We start from the raw sequence: 14,389 nt of genomic DNA on the forward strand, positions 1-14,389 counted from the left end.
ATATTCCTATTTAAGAATACTAGTAATTCAGCTAGGAGGTGGCTCACTGTTTGACGGCACTTAGCACACAACAAGAAGGCCTGAATTCAGATGTCTAGCGCTCACGTAAGGCTGGACATGGCAGCATATGTCTGTAATGCTATTTCTTCTACAGCAGCAGTTCTCAGCAAGTGGGTCATAACTCCTTTATGATCTCTTTTGGGGGTTGAATGACTGAATCATTGGAGTCTTCCAAGGAATATCAGATGTTTACATTACAATTCATAATAGTAGTAGAATTACAGGTACAAAGTATCAGTGAAAATAATTTTATGGTTGACAATCACCATAACTTGAGGAACTGTATATAAGGTTATCAGAATTGGGAAGGATGAGGAAGGTCTAGAGCAGGATGAGAGGTGAAGACAGAATAAATAGCCAGGAAGCTCTGGGAAGCAGATGGCTGCAACTGCTGAAGAAGAAACCCTTCTCAAAGAAGCTTGAATGTGACCACACTGAAAATGTTTCTCTGACCATCATACATGCACCAGAGCACACGAATACCCTCACTCACACAGATGAACATACACAAGAATTACACACTCTCACATCACACACTCACATACATACACTGACACATTGAATACATACAACACACATACATACACATCACACAATGCATTATATGTTGTATATACACATCACACACACACATCCTACACACAAAAATCAGACACAAACATAATATACTTTAAACACACAGATACACCACATTGGGACACACACACATACAATATATATATAGGAGACCAGAATTGAAAAATTGGACTTTTAAAGAGACATTGAATATTTAAGTAAACTTGAAAGTTTAAATTTGTGCCAAATTTATATTCTAGTATTCACAGTGCATTTTAGGGACAAATGAGAAATGGAAGGTTAGCAATTTAGTATTGATGGTTTGTGAATCAAGATGTAAACGGATCAACTTTTAATAAAGGTTAAATCATGCATTCAACACCCCATGCTCTCCAACAGACAGATCATTAAGACCAAAACTAAATGGAGAAACAAAGAAACGTCATGAATAAAATGGACTTAACAGATATGTACAGAACATTTCATTCAAACACAAAAGAATATACCTTCTTCTCAGCACCTCATGGAACCTTCTCTAAAACTGACCATATACTCGATCACAAAGCAAGTCTCAACAGACATCAGAAGATTGAAATAACCCCTTGCATCTTCTCAGAGCACCTTGGATTAAAACTGGAACTCAGCAACAACAGAAGCACAAGAGAGCCTACAAACTCATGAAAACTGAATAACTCCCTACTCAGTGATTCCTGGGTCAGGAAATAGATAAAAAAAGAAATTAAAGACTTTCTAGTATTCAATAAAAGTGAAGACACAACATGCCTAGATTAATGGGGCACAATGAAAGCAGTGCTAAGAGAAAAGTTCATAGCACTAAGCCCTTTCATCAATTGGAGAGATCCCACACTAGTAACTTATCAGCACACCTGAAAGCTCTAGAAGAGAAGGAGGCAGACACACAAAAGAGGAGCAGATGACAGGAAGAGAGGAAAACTGATTTTAGCTTATAGTTTCAGATCACAGTGTATCACTGAGGGAGGTCAGTGCAGAAACTTGAATGAGCTTGCCTCCTGGTCTATACAGCATGACCTTTTTGCAGCCAAAGAGATGCAGCAGGAGAAAAGGATAATGATGCTTACTATCTGGCTTTCAGGTCAACTTATGTTCATCTCCTTCTTATACAGTTTAGGGCCACCCGCCTAGGGATGGCCTGGCCCATAGTGAGCTGGACCTCACTGCAGCAGTTCACAGCCAAGACAATCCCCAAAGACAAACCTATGAGCATCCCCCTCCCCCCCAAGCCAGGAATCCACAAGTGCTCAAAATACAAAGAATAAGTGTATCTATGGTGCAAAATCCAACTGAAATATCTGCAATGCAACCCCAACACCTAAGACTCAAGGAAGTCACAGAGGAGGTGGCAGAAAGATTCGAAGAGCCCGAGGACTAGAATCCCTGAGGCTAGACACATTCCCCTAGAAATGACAAGGAAATGCAATCAAACATATCAAAAATATGGTTGCTTGAGCAAAACTATCATCAGGATTACATCAGTTGACATGCCAACATGGGTAAGGGAGAGTCCACATGCTTCAGCTCCTATATGAAGATGTTCAGGTTGTAAAAGCTGAGACAGGAGGAGGGGCAAGATGGCGGCGCCAGGAGGACTCTCATTCTGAGCAGCAGCACAGCAGGATCAGCACAGTGAACAGCAATCAGAACTCTCGGCCATAAAACACAGTCATTGTGTTTCCCAGGTGAGAGGATACCCCACGGTGGGGGATTCAATCAGCTTTTAACTCACCTGGCTAAACCGCGGAAGAGATCCCGGTTCCCCAGACGCTTGGCTGCCGGCCGCCAGCCCCAGCCCCAGCCCAGAGCCACAAGCCAGTGTCTCTGGTCAAGGTCCCAGACTGAACCTTGGGCACCACACTATCAGAGACTGGAATTTTCAGTCGAGAGATAACCCCAGGGTACAAGGAACGATTGGGACCGGCCTTAGGTCACCCAGACATCCCCTGGAAAAGACTCGGGCGGGTTCCACGGGCACCCCAGGAGCCAGCCCGGAGCCAGAGCCGGGGACCCAGGTTCCGGCACAGAGCCCTGCCTGCCTGCGCGCCTGATTCGCCGCCAGAGATAGAAACGGCGGGTCTGATCTCAGAGCACTCAGCTCACCCCCAACCTGAAAAGGTCCCTGGAAAATTACCCAGATTAGGGAGCCACTCGGGCTCCCAAAAGCCGCAAAGGCAGACACAGGCCATTTCTGCGCACCAGACAGCTGGCAGAGACTGAGCCGCCATCACACAGCTGTGCTCCAGGCACAGGCAAATTTCTGTGGCCAGCCAGCTGGCGGACACTGAGCAGTGTGCACCAGGGCAAAAAAAGACACTAGGAGTCCGTGTCTCCAGAGAATCCACGGGGAAGGAAGGAAACTGTACTGATCTAAATCACCCAATCTTTCCCTAGAAAAAGTCTAGCAGTCTAGTGGGGCCGAGGCGCCAGCACTCAGCTGTGCTCCAGACACAAGCACAAACAATTGAGGCGCGCATGATGTCCAACTGGGTCACAGCAGCTGATCATTAAATTTGCAACAAGAAACCCAGAAACAGGGCAGCTGCCCTCAGGACTTCCCTGGGTGAGAGGAGAACCCTCTCGACTAACAAAGACTACAGTTACCACTCAGGTCTATATCCCTGAGGTGAGCAACTCCTGAAAAAACACCAGCCATCCAGGGACTATACCCAAAAAGCTGAGAAGACATCCTTCAGGAAAAACCAGCTTTCTGCAAAGGGGATTCTCTCCACCACAGGATCCCCAGGAACCACCAGAAAATAACCCCAAACTCCTAAGATAACACAATGGGTAGAGGCCAGCATAAAAGCTAAAGCAACAAAAGACAGAGCAATATGGCATCTCCAGAACCCAGTTACCCAGGGGCAAGTAGCCCTGGACACCCCACCATAACTGAAATCCAAGAAGATGACCTAACAACTATGCTCATGAAGATGATAACAGAGGAAACAAATAAGATACCTAAAGACAAAGAGGAAGATAAACTCAAACAGAATATTGCCATCCGTAAAGAAATAGAGGAAGCTGCAGCCAAACAGTTTATGGCCTTTAGAAAGGAAATGCTTAAAACACTGAATGAAATGATAGAAACAGAGTTGAAGGAACTAAAAGAAAAACAGGAAAGTACAATCAGACAGGTGAAGGAAGTAAACAAAACAACTCAAGACCTGAAGATAGAATTGGAAAAATTAAAGAAAACACAAATGGAAGAAATAATGGAAAGGAAGAATCTAGGGAAGAAAACAGGAACTACAGAGGTAAGCATAACCAACAGACTAAAAGAGATGGAAGAAAGAATCTCAGGTGTAGAAGATACAATGGAAGAAATCGATGTATCTGTCAAAGAAAATGTTAAATCTGAAAAATTCCTGACACAGACCGTCCAAGAAATGCAAGACAATATGAAAAGACAAAACCTAAGAATAATAGGTATAGAGGAAAAAGAAGACTCCCTTCTCCAAGGCCCAGAAAATATTTTCAACAAAATCATTGAAGAAAATTTCCCCAAGCTAAAGGAGAGGCCAATTAGAATACATGAGGCCTACAGAACACCCAACAAATTTGACCAGAAAAGAAAATCCTCCCGCCACATAATAATCAAAGCAGGAAGTATACAGAACAAAGAAAAAATACTAAAAGCTGCAAGGGAAAAAGGCCAAGTAACATATAATGGCAAACCCATTAGAATCACACCTGACTTTTCAACAGAGACTATGAAAGCCAGAAGGGCCTGGACAGATATCATGCAGACCCTAAGAGAACACAGATGTCAGCCCAGGCTACTATACCCAGCAAAACTCTCAGTCCTCATAGATGGAGAAAACAAGATATTCAATGACAAAAACAAATTTCAACAATACCTACAAACAAATCCAGCATTACAGAAGACACTGGAAGGGAAAATACAACCCAAGAAAGCTAGCTACATTCAAGAAAACACAGGAAATAAATAACCTCACTTCAGTAAAACAAAAAGCAACCAAGCACACAACCTGATGACCACAGCCAACATCAAAATCAACAGATCTAACAGCCACTGGTCATTAATCTCTCTCAACATCAATGGACTCAACTCTCCAATAAAAAGACACAGATTAACAGAATGGATACGTAAACAAAACCCAGCAATCTGTTGCATACAAGAAACACACCTAAGACACAAAGATAGACATTACCTGAGGGTAAAGGGTTGGAAGACGACTTTCCAAGCAAACGGACCCAAGAAGCAAGCAGGAGTCGCCATTCTAATATCTGATAAAATAGACTTTCAACCAAAATTAATCAAAAGAGATGGGGAAGGACACTTCATACTCATCAAGGGAAAATTCCACCAGGAAGACATCACAATCCTGAACATCTATGCCCCAAATACAAGGGCACCCACATTTGTGAAAGAAACATTGATAAAATTTAAAGCACATATAGATCCACACACATTAATAGTGGGAGACTTCAACACCCCACTCTCAACAAAGGACAGGTCAACCAAACAGAAATTAAACAAAGAAACAATGTCTCTGACAGAGGTCATGAATCAAATGGACCTAACAGACATTTACAGAACTTTACACCCAAACACAAAAGAATTTACCTTCTTCTCAGCACCTCATGGAACCTTCTCCAAAATAGACCACATAGTGGGTCACAAAGCGAGCCTCAACAGATACAAGAAGATTGAAATAATCCCATGTATCTTGTCTGATCACCATGGAATAAAGCTGGACCTCAACAATAATAGAAATAACAAAAAGCCTACACACACATGGAAACTGAACTACTTGTTACTAAATGACAGCTGGGTCAGGGAAGAAATAAAGAAAGAAATTAAAGTCTTTCTAGAAATCAATGAAAATGAAGACACAACATACCCGAACTTGTGGGACACAATGAAAGCAGTGCTAAGAGGAAATTTCATAGCACTAAGTGCCTTCAAGAAGAAATTCGAGACAGCTCATTCAAGCACCCTAATGGCTCACTTAAAAACCCTAGAAAAAGAAGAAGCAGACACACCAAGAAGGAGTAGACGGCTGGAAATAATCAAACTCAGGGCTGAAATCAATCAATTGGAAACAAATAAAACAATTCAAAGAATCAATGAAACCAAGAGCTGGTTCTTTGAGAAAATGAATAAGATCGACAAACCCTTAGCCAGGCTAACTAAAAGGCAGAGAGAGACCACCCAAATCAACAAAATCAGAAATGAAAAGGGGGATATAACTACAGACACTGAGGAAATCCAAACAATCATTAGGACTTACTTCAAAAGTCTATATGCCACAAAATTTGAAAATCTAAATGAAATGGACAATTTTCTTGATCGACTTGACTTACCAAAGCTGAACCAGGACCAGGTAAATCAACTAAATAAACCTATATCCCCCAAAGAAATAGAAGCGGTCATCAAAAGTCTCCCATCCAAAAAAAGCCCAGGACCAGAAGGCTTCAGTGCAGAATTCTACCAGACCTTCAAAGAAGAGCTAACACCAATTCTCTTCAAACTATTCCACAAAATAGAAACAGAAGGAATATTACCAAATTCATTCTATGAAGCCACAATCACCTTGGTACTTAAACCTCACAAAGACTCAACAAAGAAAGAGAATTTCCGGCCAATCTCCCTTATGAACATTGATGCAAAAATACTTAATAAAATACTTGCAAACCGAATCCAAGAACACATCAAAGATATTATCCTCTATGACCAAGTAGTCTTCATCCCAGGTATGCAGGGGTGGTTCAATATACGGAAATCCATCAATGTGATCCACCATATTAACAAACTGAAAGAAAAAAACCACATGATAATCTCCCTAGATGCTGAAAAAGCCTTTGACAAAATCCAACATCCATTCATGTTCAAAGTATTGGAGAGATCAGGGATACAAGGCACATATCTAAACATAGTAAAGGCGATATACAGCAAGCCTATAGCCAACATCAAACTGAACGGAGAGAAACTTAAAGCAATCCCACTGAAATCAGGGACAAGACAAGGCTGCCCACTCTCTCCATATCTCTTCAACATAGTGTTGGAAGTCCTTGCTAGAGCAATAAGACAGTTGAAGGAGATCAAGGGGATACATATTGGAAAGGAAGAAGTCAAATTATCACTATTTGCAGATGATATGATAGTATACGTGAGTGACCCCAAAAACTCTACCAGGGAACTCCTACAGCTGATAAACACCTTCAGCAAAGTGGCAGGTTACAAAATTAACTCAAAAAACTCAGTAGCCCTCCTGTATACAAAAGACAAAAGGGCTGAGAAAGAAATTAAGGAAACAACACCCTTCACAATAGCCACAAATGACATAAGGTACCTCAGAGTAACCCTAACCAAGGAAGTCAAAGACTTGTATGAAAAAAATTTCAAATCTCTGAAGAAAGAATTAGAAGAAGATATGAGAAGATGGAAAGATCTCCCATGCTCATGGCTTGGTAGGATTAACATAGTAAAAATGGCCATCTTACCAAAAGCAATCTACAGATTCAATGCAATTCCCATCAAATTACCAACACAATTCTTTACAGACCTGGAAAGGAAAATTCTCAACTTCATATGGAATAACAAGAAACCCCGAATTGCTAAAACAATCCTCTACAATAAAAGATCTTCTGGCGGTATCTCCATCCCTGATCTTAAGTTGTACTATAGAGCAACAGTTTTAAAAACTGCATGGTACTGGCATAGAAACAGAATGGTGGATCAATGGAACTGAACAGAGGACCCAGAATTAAACCCACACACTTATGGGCACCTGATCTTTGACAAAGACGCCAAAACCATACAATTGAAAAAAGATAGCATCTTCAACAAATGGTGCTGGTCTAACTGGATGTCTACATGTAGAAAAATGAAAATAGATCCATACTTGTCACCCTGCACAAAACTGAAGTCCAAGTGGATCAAAGACCTCAACATAAAACCAGACACATTAAATCGGCTTGAAAAAAAAGTGGGAAATACCCTAGAACTCATTGGTACAGGGGGAAACTTCCTGAACAGAACACCAACAGCACAGACTCTAAGAGCAACAACCAATAAATGGGACCTCATGAAACTGAAAAGCTTCTGTAAAGCAAAGGACACCGTCATCAAAACAAAGCGACCACCGACAGATTGGGAAAGAATCTTCACCAACCCTTTATCTGACAGAGGACTCATATCCAGTATATACAAAGAACTAAAGAAGCTGAGAAACAGCAAACCAAGTAATCCACTTAAAAAATGGGGAACAGAGCTAAACAGAGAATTCTCTGTAGAGGAATACCGAATGGCAGAGAAGCACTTAAAGAAATGCTCAACCTCACTAGCCATTAGGGAAATGCAAATCAAAACAACCCTGAGATTTCACCTTACACCCATGAGAATGGCCAAGATCAAAAACTCAAGTGACAACACATGCTGGAGAGGTTGTGGAGAAAGGGGAACCCTTCTCCACTGCTGGTGGGAATGTAAACTTGTACAACCACTCTGGAAATCAATCTGGCGCTTTCTCAGACAACTAGGAATAGCGCTTCCTCAAGATCCAGCCATACCACTACTGGGCATATATCCAAAAGAGGCTCAAGTACACAAAAAGGACATTTGCTCAACCATGTTTGTAGCAGCTTTATTTGTAATAGCCAGAAGCTGGAAACAACCCAGATGCCCCTCAACTGAAGAATGGATGCAGAAATTGTGGTACATCTACACAATGGAATATTACTCAGCAATGAAAAATAAGGAAATCATGAAATTTGCAGGTAAATGGTGGGATCTGGAAAGGATCATCCTGAGTGAGTTGTCCCAGAAGCAAAAAGACACACATGGTATATACTCACTCATATAGACATACAACATAGGACAAACCCACTAAAACCTGTGCATCTAAAGAAACTAAGCAAAAGAGAGGACCCTAACTAAAACGTCCAATCCCCATCCAGAAAGGCAAAGAGGATGGACATCAGAAGAAGAAGAAAACAGGAAACAACCTAGGAACCTACCACAGAGGGCCTCTGAAAGCCTCTGCCCTTCAGACTATCAAAGCAGATGCTGAGCCTGATGGGCAACTGTTGGGCAGGAGAACGGAATTTTAGGTAAGAACTGGGAAATAGTAAGAGCTGGAGAGGACAGGGTCTCCACAAGGAGAGCAACAGAACAAGAAAATTTGAACATAGGGAACTTCCCAGAGACTCATACTCCAACCAAGGACTATTCATGGAGATAACCTAGAACCCCTGCACAGATGTAGCCCAGGGCAGTTCAGAGTCCAATTGTGTTACATAGTAATGTGAAGAGGGACTGCCTCTGACATAATCTGATTGGCCTGCTCTTTGATCACCTCCCTCTGGTGGGGGGAGCAGCCTTACCAGGCCACAGTAGAGGACAATACAGCCACTTTTGATGTGAACTGACAGACTAAGATCAGAAAGGAGAGGAGAACCTCCCCTATTAGTGGACTTGGGGAGTGGCATGCAAGCAGAGGGAGGAGGGAGGGTGGGATTGGGAGGAGAGGAGGGAGGGGCTTATGGGGGGATGCAGAATGAATAAAGTGTAATTGATGAAAAATTTAAGAAAAAAGGAGAAAAAATAATTTAAGAACCTTAAATGACTTTCAAAATTGGAGGAAAACATGGAGTTAGTCAATTGGCATGGAGCACGTCTCGCCCCTGGGGGCAACGGTCTCCCGAACCTACTCAGACCTCGGACACCACCACTGCTAGTTCTAGAACTGACGCAGGATGTTCCAACGAGGGGTTAAGGCTTCTCATAATATTTCCTATAAGCCCACACCTGTTTGTCTATATCCCCCATTTTTATTCATTATTAGCCAGATAGAGCCAAGTAATTGTGGTAATGATACTTGCTTTTTTGCCCAATGCTGGAATGCTAGTAAATTTAGGTATGCCCTGGTTACTCGCATGCCTCACTGGGTGCCTGTGCCCATTGATGCCCCTCACGCTATGACTCTCTTCAGACAGAAAAGGGATCTTGGAACTACAGCCACCATTGTTACTACCATCTCATTGACGGCTGTTGGAGCTACCACCAGGACATTAGCCATGAGTCATACTGGGCAGACTGCTCAGACCCTGAATAATCATTTAGCCAATGTAGTTCATGCCTTAGTTGTACATAAAGGAATTAATGCTCAACTAAAAGGAAGCTTGATGGTGTTCAATCAGAGGATTGACCTCTTGCAGGAGCAAATTGATACCCTATGGCAAATCGCTCAACCTGGCTGTCAATGAAAGTATGCTGGACTTTGTGTCACTAGCATACAACATGAGAATTTTTCCTGCGCTGCAAATCTGTCTAAACAATTGTCGAGCTATATTTTAGGTAATTGGACTGGAGAATTCGATACTATGATGGAGCAGCTGAGAGTGGCCATTGTCGCAGTAAATTCTACCAGAGTGGACGCAGGACTAGCCACAGGATTATCAACATGGATTGCTGCAGCCATGAATTATCTGAAGGAATGGGCGGGCATGGGAGCGTTAGCAGGCCTTCTGGTGTTGGTCTCCTTGGTTTGCCTGTGGTATATATGCAAGATTAGAGTCTCACAACAGTGTGATGCAGCCATGATCATTCAGGCCTTTACAGCCATTGAAGCAGGACATTCTCCCCAAGCATGGTTGGATACCATAAAAAGCTAAAATGATACGCTCAGGATGCGAGGCTAAGCACTGCACTCAGGGTCAGCCGCTTTGGACCCAGAGAAGAGCATGTCTGATTGCATGCGGGTTGATGCCCCAGGTCCCGCCTCTGAGAAAAAGGTATCGGATGGGTCTGATGCTCTTTGGGTGGATGACACCTAAATGAACATCACTACAAAGTCCCAATTTATTTCTAATATCAGAGATCAGACCTCTACTCTTGCCTGATGCGTCTAAAACAAAAAGGGGGAACTGTAGAGAGCTGCGGAATGCTATGCCTTAAAGATGGAGCTGGTTTCCGCCTTCCACCTTCCCGATGGTGAGTGCTCTCTGTCATGAACAACTCCACATTTGGCTAAGGCCGAGGATCTGGCTTGCTTCCATGTATGTGGACCTATCTGCATTGCCCCCGTGGCACGCCTGGGTTGGCTACCCAGAGGCTATTTAAGCTGTGGGCTGGCTTTCCCCGGGGTCCGAGGATTGTTCAATGTTCCTGAATAAACTGCATTGAAAAAAAAATTAAAAAAAAAAACAAAAAACAATCAAAAAAAGAAAAAAAAATAAATAAAAGCTGAGACAGAGGAAAGATCAGCTTCCTCCAGGGACAAGCTCCCACACAGATTTTCTGATCCCAACTTCTCAGTCCTGAACACATGTCCAAATTGACAAAATTAAATGGAATCACTAGGTTGCATGGCTACAAATACATACACACATACATACATACATACATACATATACACATATAGATGGAGAGAGAATGTAGGGTGGGAATCCTTAGAGAAGGAGAAGATTGGCAGGAATAGAAATAGAACAAGGTATGGTAATGAGTTTGATATGAACAAACAATGATACGTTTGGGTGAAATGTCATAAAGAAACACATTATTGTGCACATTGAGTAAAAAATATAAGATTTGCTTAGTAACTTCAATCTCTTCCCTGTGAGAATTCTACTGAACAGATCATTTAAAGGGATGCAGGCAAGCACAGGATGGCAGGCTTTAAATAGCAGCACAGAAAACCTGCTGTGAGAGGCTTGTTGTGGCACTGGGCAATTTCTCTTTCTGCAAATAATGTTTTACACTTTTGGTGTGGTTTACTAAGCACTGGCAGCCATCATTTTGTCTAGTGAACTTTATAGCAGAGATTTCCAATAATCAACTGCAGTTATGAGCAAAATGAAGCTCAAATATTACACAGCAGTCTGCCCAAATTCTCCGCAGCTAATAAGTGGTAGATCTGGAGCTTCAAGTCAAGTCCTAGTCCCTAGGATGTTGCAGTGTTGTTCCAGGAGGGAAGATTCAATAGCTTTGGCATGTCCACTAAGTACTAAACAAGAAAACACATGGAATTCACCCGGCACCTTCCCTCACACAGTGGGTCTCCTTCTCCTGTATTCCTTAAAGGCCAGCTGCACACTCTGAGGTTGCAGTGTCTCCCACACAACAAAGCTCATGGAGTTTTCTGAGGTCAACTGACAGTGCGTCTTAATGACAGCTCTCATGGCTTCTCACAGGCATCTGTGGTCTGTCACATGTCTTACTGCCAATGGGAACACTGTGTGTTATGATGGGAGGGTGGAAGGCAGAGGGAGGACAGCCAGAGCTCACTGTGCCATGTTCCCTACAGCAGCTTCTTCCCAGCAGTGACTCGTTTCCACATCTCAGGATGTTTCTGCAGTTTGAAAAGGGCAGAATATAGACCCAAGTTTTACTTAGAAAAAAAAAATTCCCACCTTGCCCACAAGGCTGAGGATGGTATCTTAGGCCATAGGTCTTCTGTTCTCCATCCCAGAACACCCCTGAATCACTGACATTCCTGCATGAATCACTGTCACATCTGACATCTGTAGATCAAACACCACAGTGATCTTCCTGAATGCTCCCTGCCATGATTATCACAAAGTTCTGATGTCAGATCAGTAAGGATAATTGCTGCTACCACCAAGCCTTCTAGACATTCAACTCATGAGCACTAGAGGGCAGCAAAGAACAAAGCTCAAATTTCAAAGTACTTCAAGAGACTGAAGTAGAGATTAGCTAGAGATTCAGTCAAAACTTTTGATTTTATTTTATTTCCTTTTCCTTTCTATATTTTCAGTGTCAAAATGCAAATATTTCATGTTTCCCTTCATATGAGGTCCCAGATTTTAATGCTTATAGCTAAGTGGAGGAATGTCATTCTCCATGGAAATATAAAAAGACAATTAGTGAGGGGAAAAAAGATCTTAAGGAAAGGCAGAAAAATGAAAATAAAAAGGGAAAGAAGTAGAAAACTCTAAGAGTAACAAAATACAGGTAACACAAAACCAGAAGGGGCTCAAAGGGGGAGTCAAAGAGCCTGGAGGAAGGACACAGGGAGGGGGGTGCAGCAGTAACACTGATGCTCATCCAAGGTTTGCAGAGTACATTCCCTGGACAGACATAGGACTGGATATCAGGGACAGAAAGATGCGCCTCAGAGGAGGAGAGAGTAAAGTTTTATCCCTTGGGAATGGGAGATGCCTAAAGGCTGAGAGTTCAGTAAACTGGTTCTGAGCTGAGTCTTTGGTAGCTCTCTTGGTCCTCCCCTTTCCTATGTTCATCTGTTTAGACACCCACATCCTTACCTTCCATCCACTTCTCTACAAGTGTCTTTTAGGACCTAGAAGCCTCCACCTCCAGGTCTGCTTATGCTTTCACATCAATCCCATCCCCCTTGTAACTCTCTCAGAAGTTCATTTGCATTCTTTTTTTAATTTAATTTCATTTTATTAATTACATTTATTCACTTTGTATCCCCCCATAAGCTCCTCCCTCCTCTACTCCAGGTCCCACCCTCCCTCCCCCTTCTTCACGCATGCCCCTCCCCTAGTCCACTGATAGGGGAGGTCCTCCTCTCCTTCCTTCTGGTCTTAGTCTATCAGATCACATCAGGAGTGGCTGCATTGTCTTCCTCTGTGGCCTGGTAAGGCTGCTCCCCCCTCAGGGGGAGGTGATCAAAGAGCAGGCCAATCAGAATATGTCAGGCAGTCCCTCTTCCCATTACTATGGAGCCCACTTGGACACTAAACTGCCATGGGCTACTTCTGTGCAGGGGTTCTAGGTTATCTCCATGCATGGTACTTGGTTGGAGTATCAGTCTGTGGGAATATCCTTGTGTTCAAATTTTCTGGTCCTGTTGCTCTCCTTGTAGAGTTCCTGTCCTCTCCAGATCTTACTATTTCCCACTTCTTACATAAAATTCCATGCACTCTGCCCAATACTTGGCCATAATTCTCAGCGTCTGCTTTGATAGTCAGCAGGGCAGAGCCTTTCAGAGGCCCTCTTTGGCAGGTTCCTAGGTTGTTTCCTGTTTTCTTCTTCTTCTGATGTCTCAAGTAAAAAATAAGGACATTTGCTCAACCACGTTTGTAGCAGCTTTATTTGTAATAGCCAGAAGCTGGAAACACCCAGATGCCCCTCAACTGAAGAATGGATGCAGAAATTGTGGTACATCTACACAATGGAGTGTTACTCTGCAATGAAAAATAAGGAAATCATGAAATTTGCAGGTAAATGGTAGGACCTGGAAAGGATCATCCTGAGTGAGCTGTCCCAGAAGCAGAAAGACACACGGTATATACTCACGCATAAATACATATAACATAGGATAAACCTACTAAAATCTGTACATCTAAAGAAACTAATCAAGAGAGAGGACTCTGACTAAAATGCTCAATCCCCATCCTGAAAGGATTCTGTTTTTTAAAGCAATAAAAGCATTTAAGACATAATAATTTTGTAATGAACTACTTTCCTTTTACTCACTTGGAAATGTGTGTGCTAGAGCCTGATCTTCAAGGAAGGAAAATGGAAAGATTAAGACCATGCCTTTCTAGGTGGTTGCCTTTGAGCAAAGACTCCCAGGAAGTGCAGGGCATCACCTGGCTGGGACGTGATGGGGCAGCACTATGGGCAGACAGGGCAAAGGACAGGGACACAGGCTCTGAAGGGGGAATGTGCCCTGTGTGCTTCTGGGAAAATCTTTCCCTCTGGATCCTTTTATATCTCAGCACGGGACTGCAGAGAGCCTTGCTGAGAAACTCAGCACTGTTAACAGCTGAGTTAATGATTTCT

This window comes from Meriones unguiculatus, chromosome 9 (assembly GCF_030254825.1).
Source record: "Meriones unguiculatus strain TT.TT164.6M chromosome 9, Bangor_MerUng_6.1, whole genome shotgun sequence".
NCBI lineage: Eukaryota > Metazoa > Chordata > Mammalia > Rodentia > Muridae > Meriones > Meriones unguiculatus.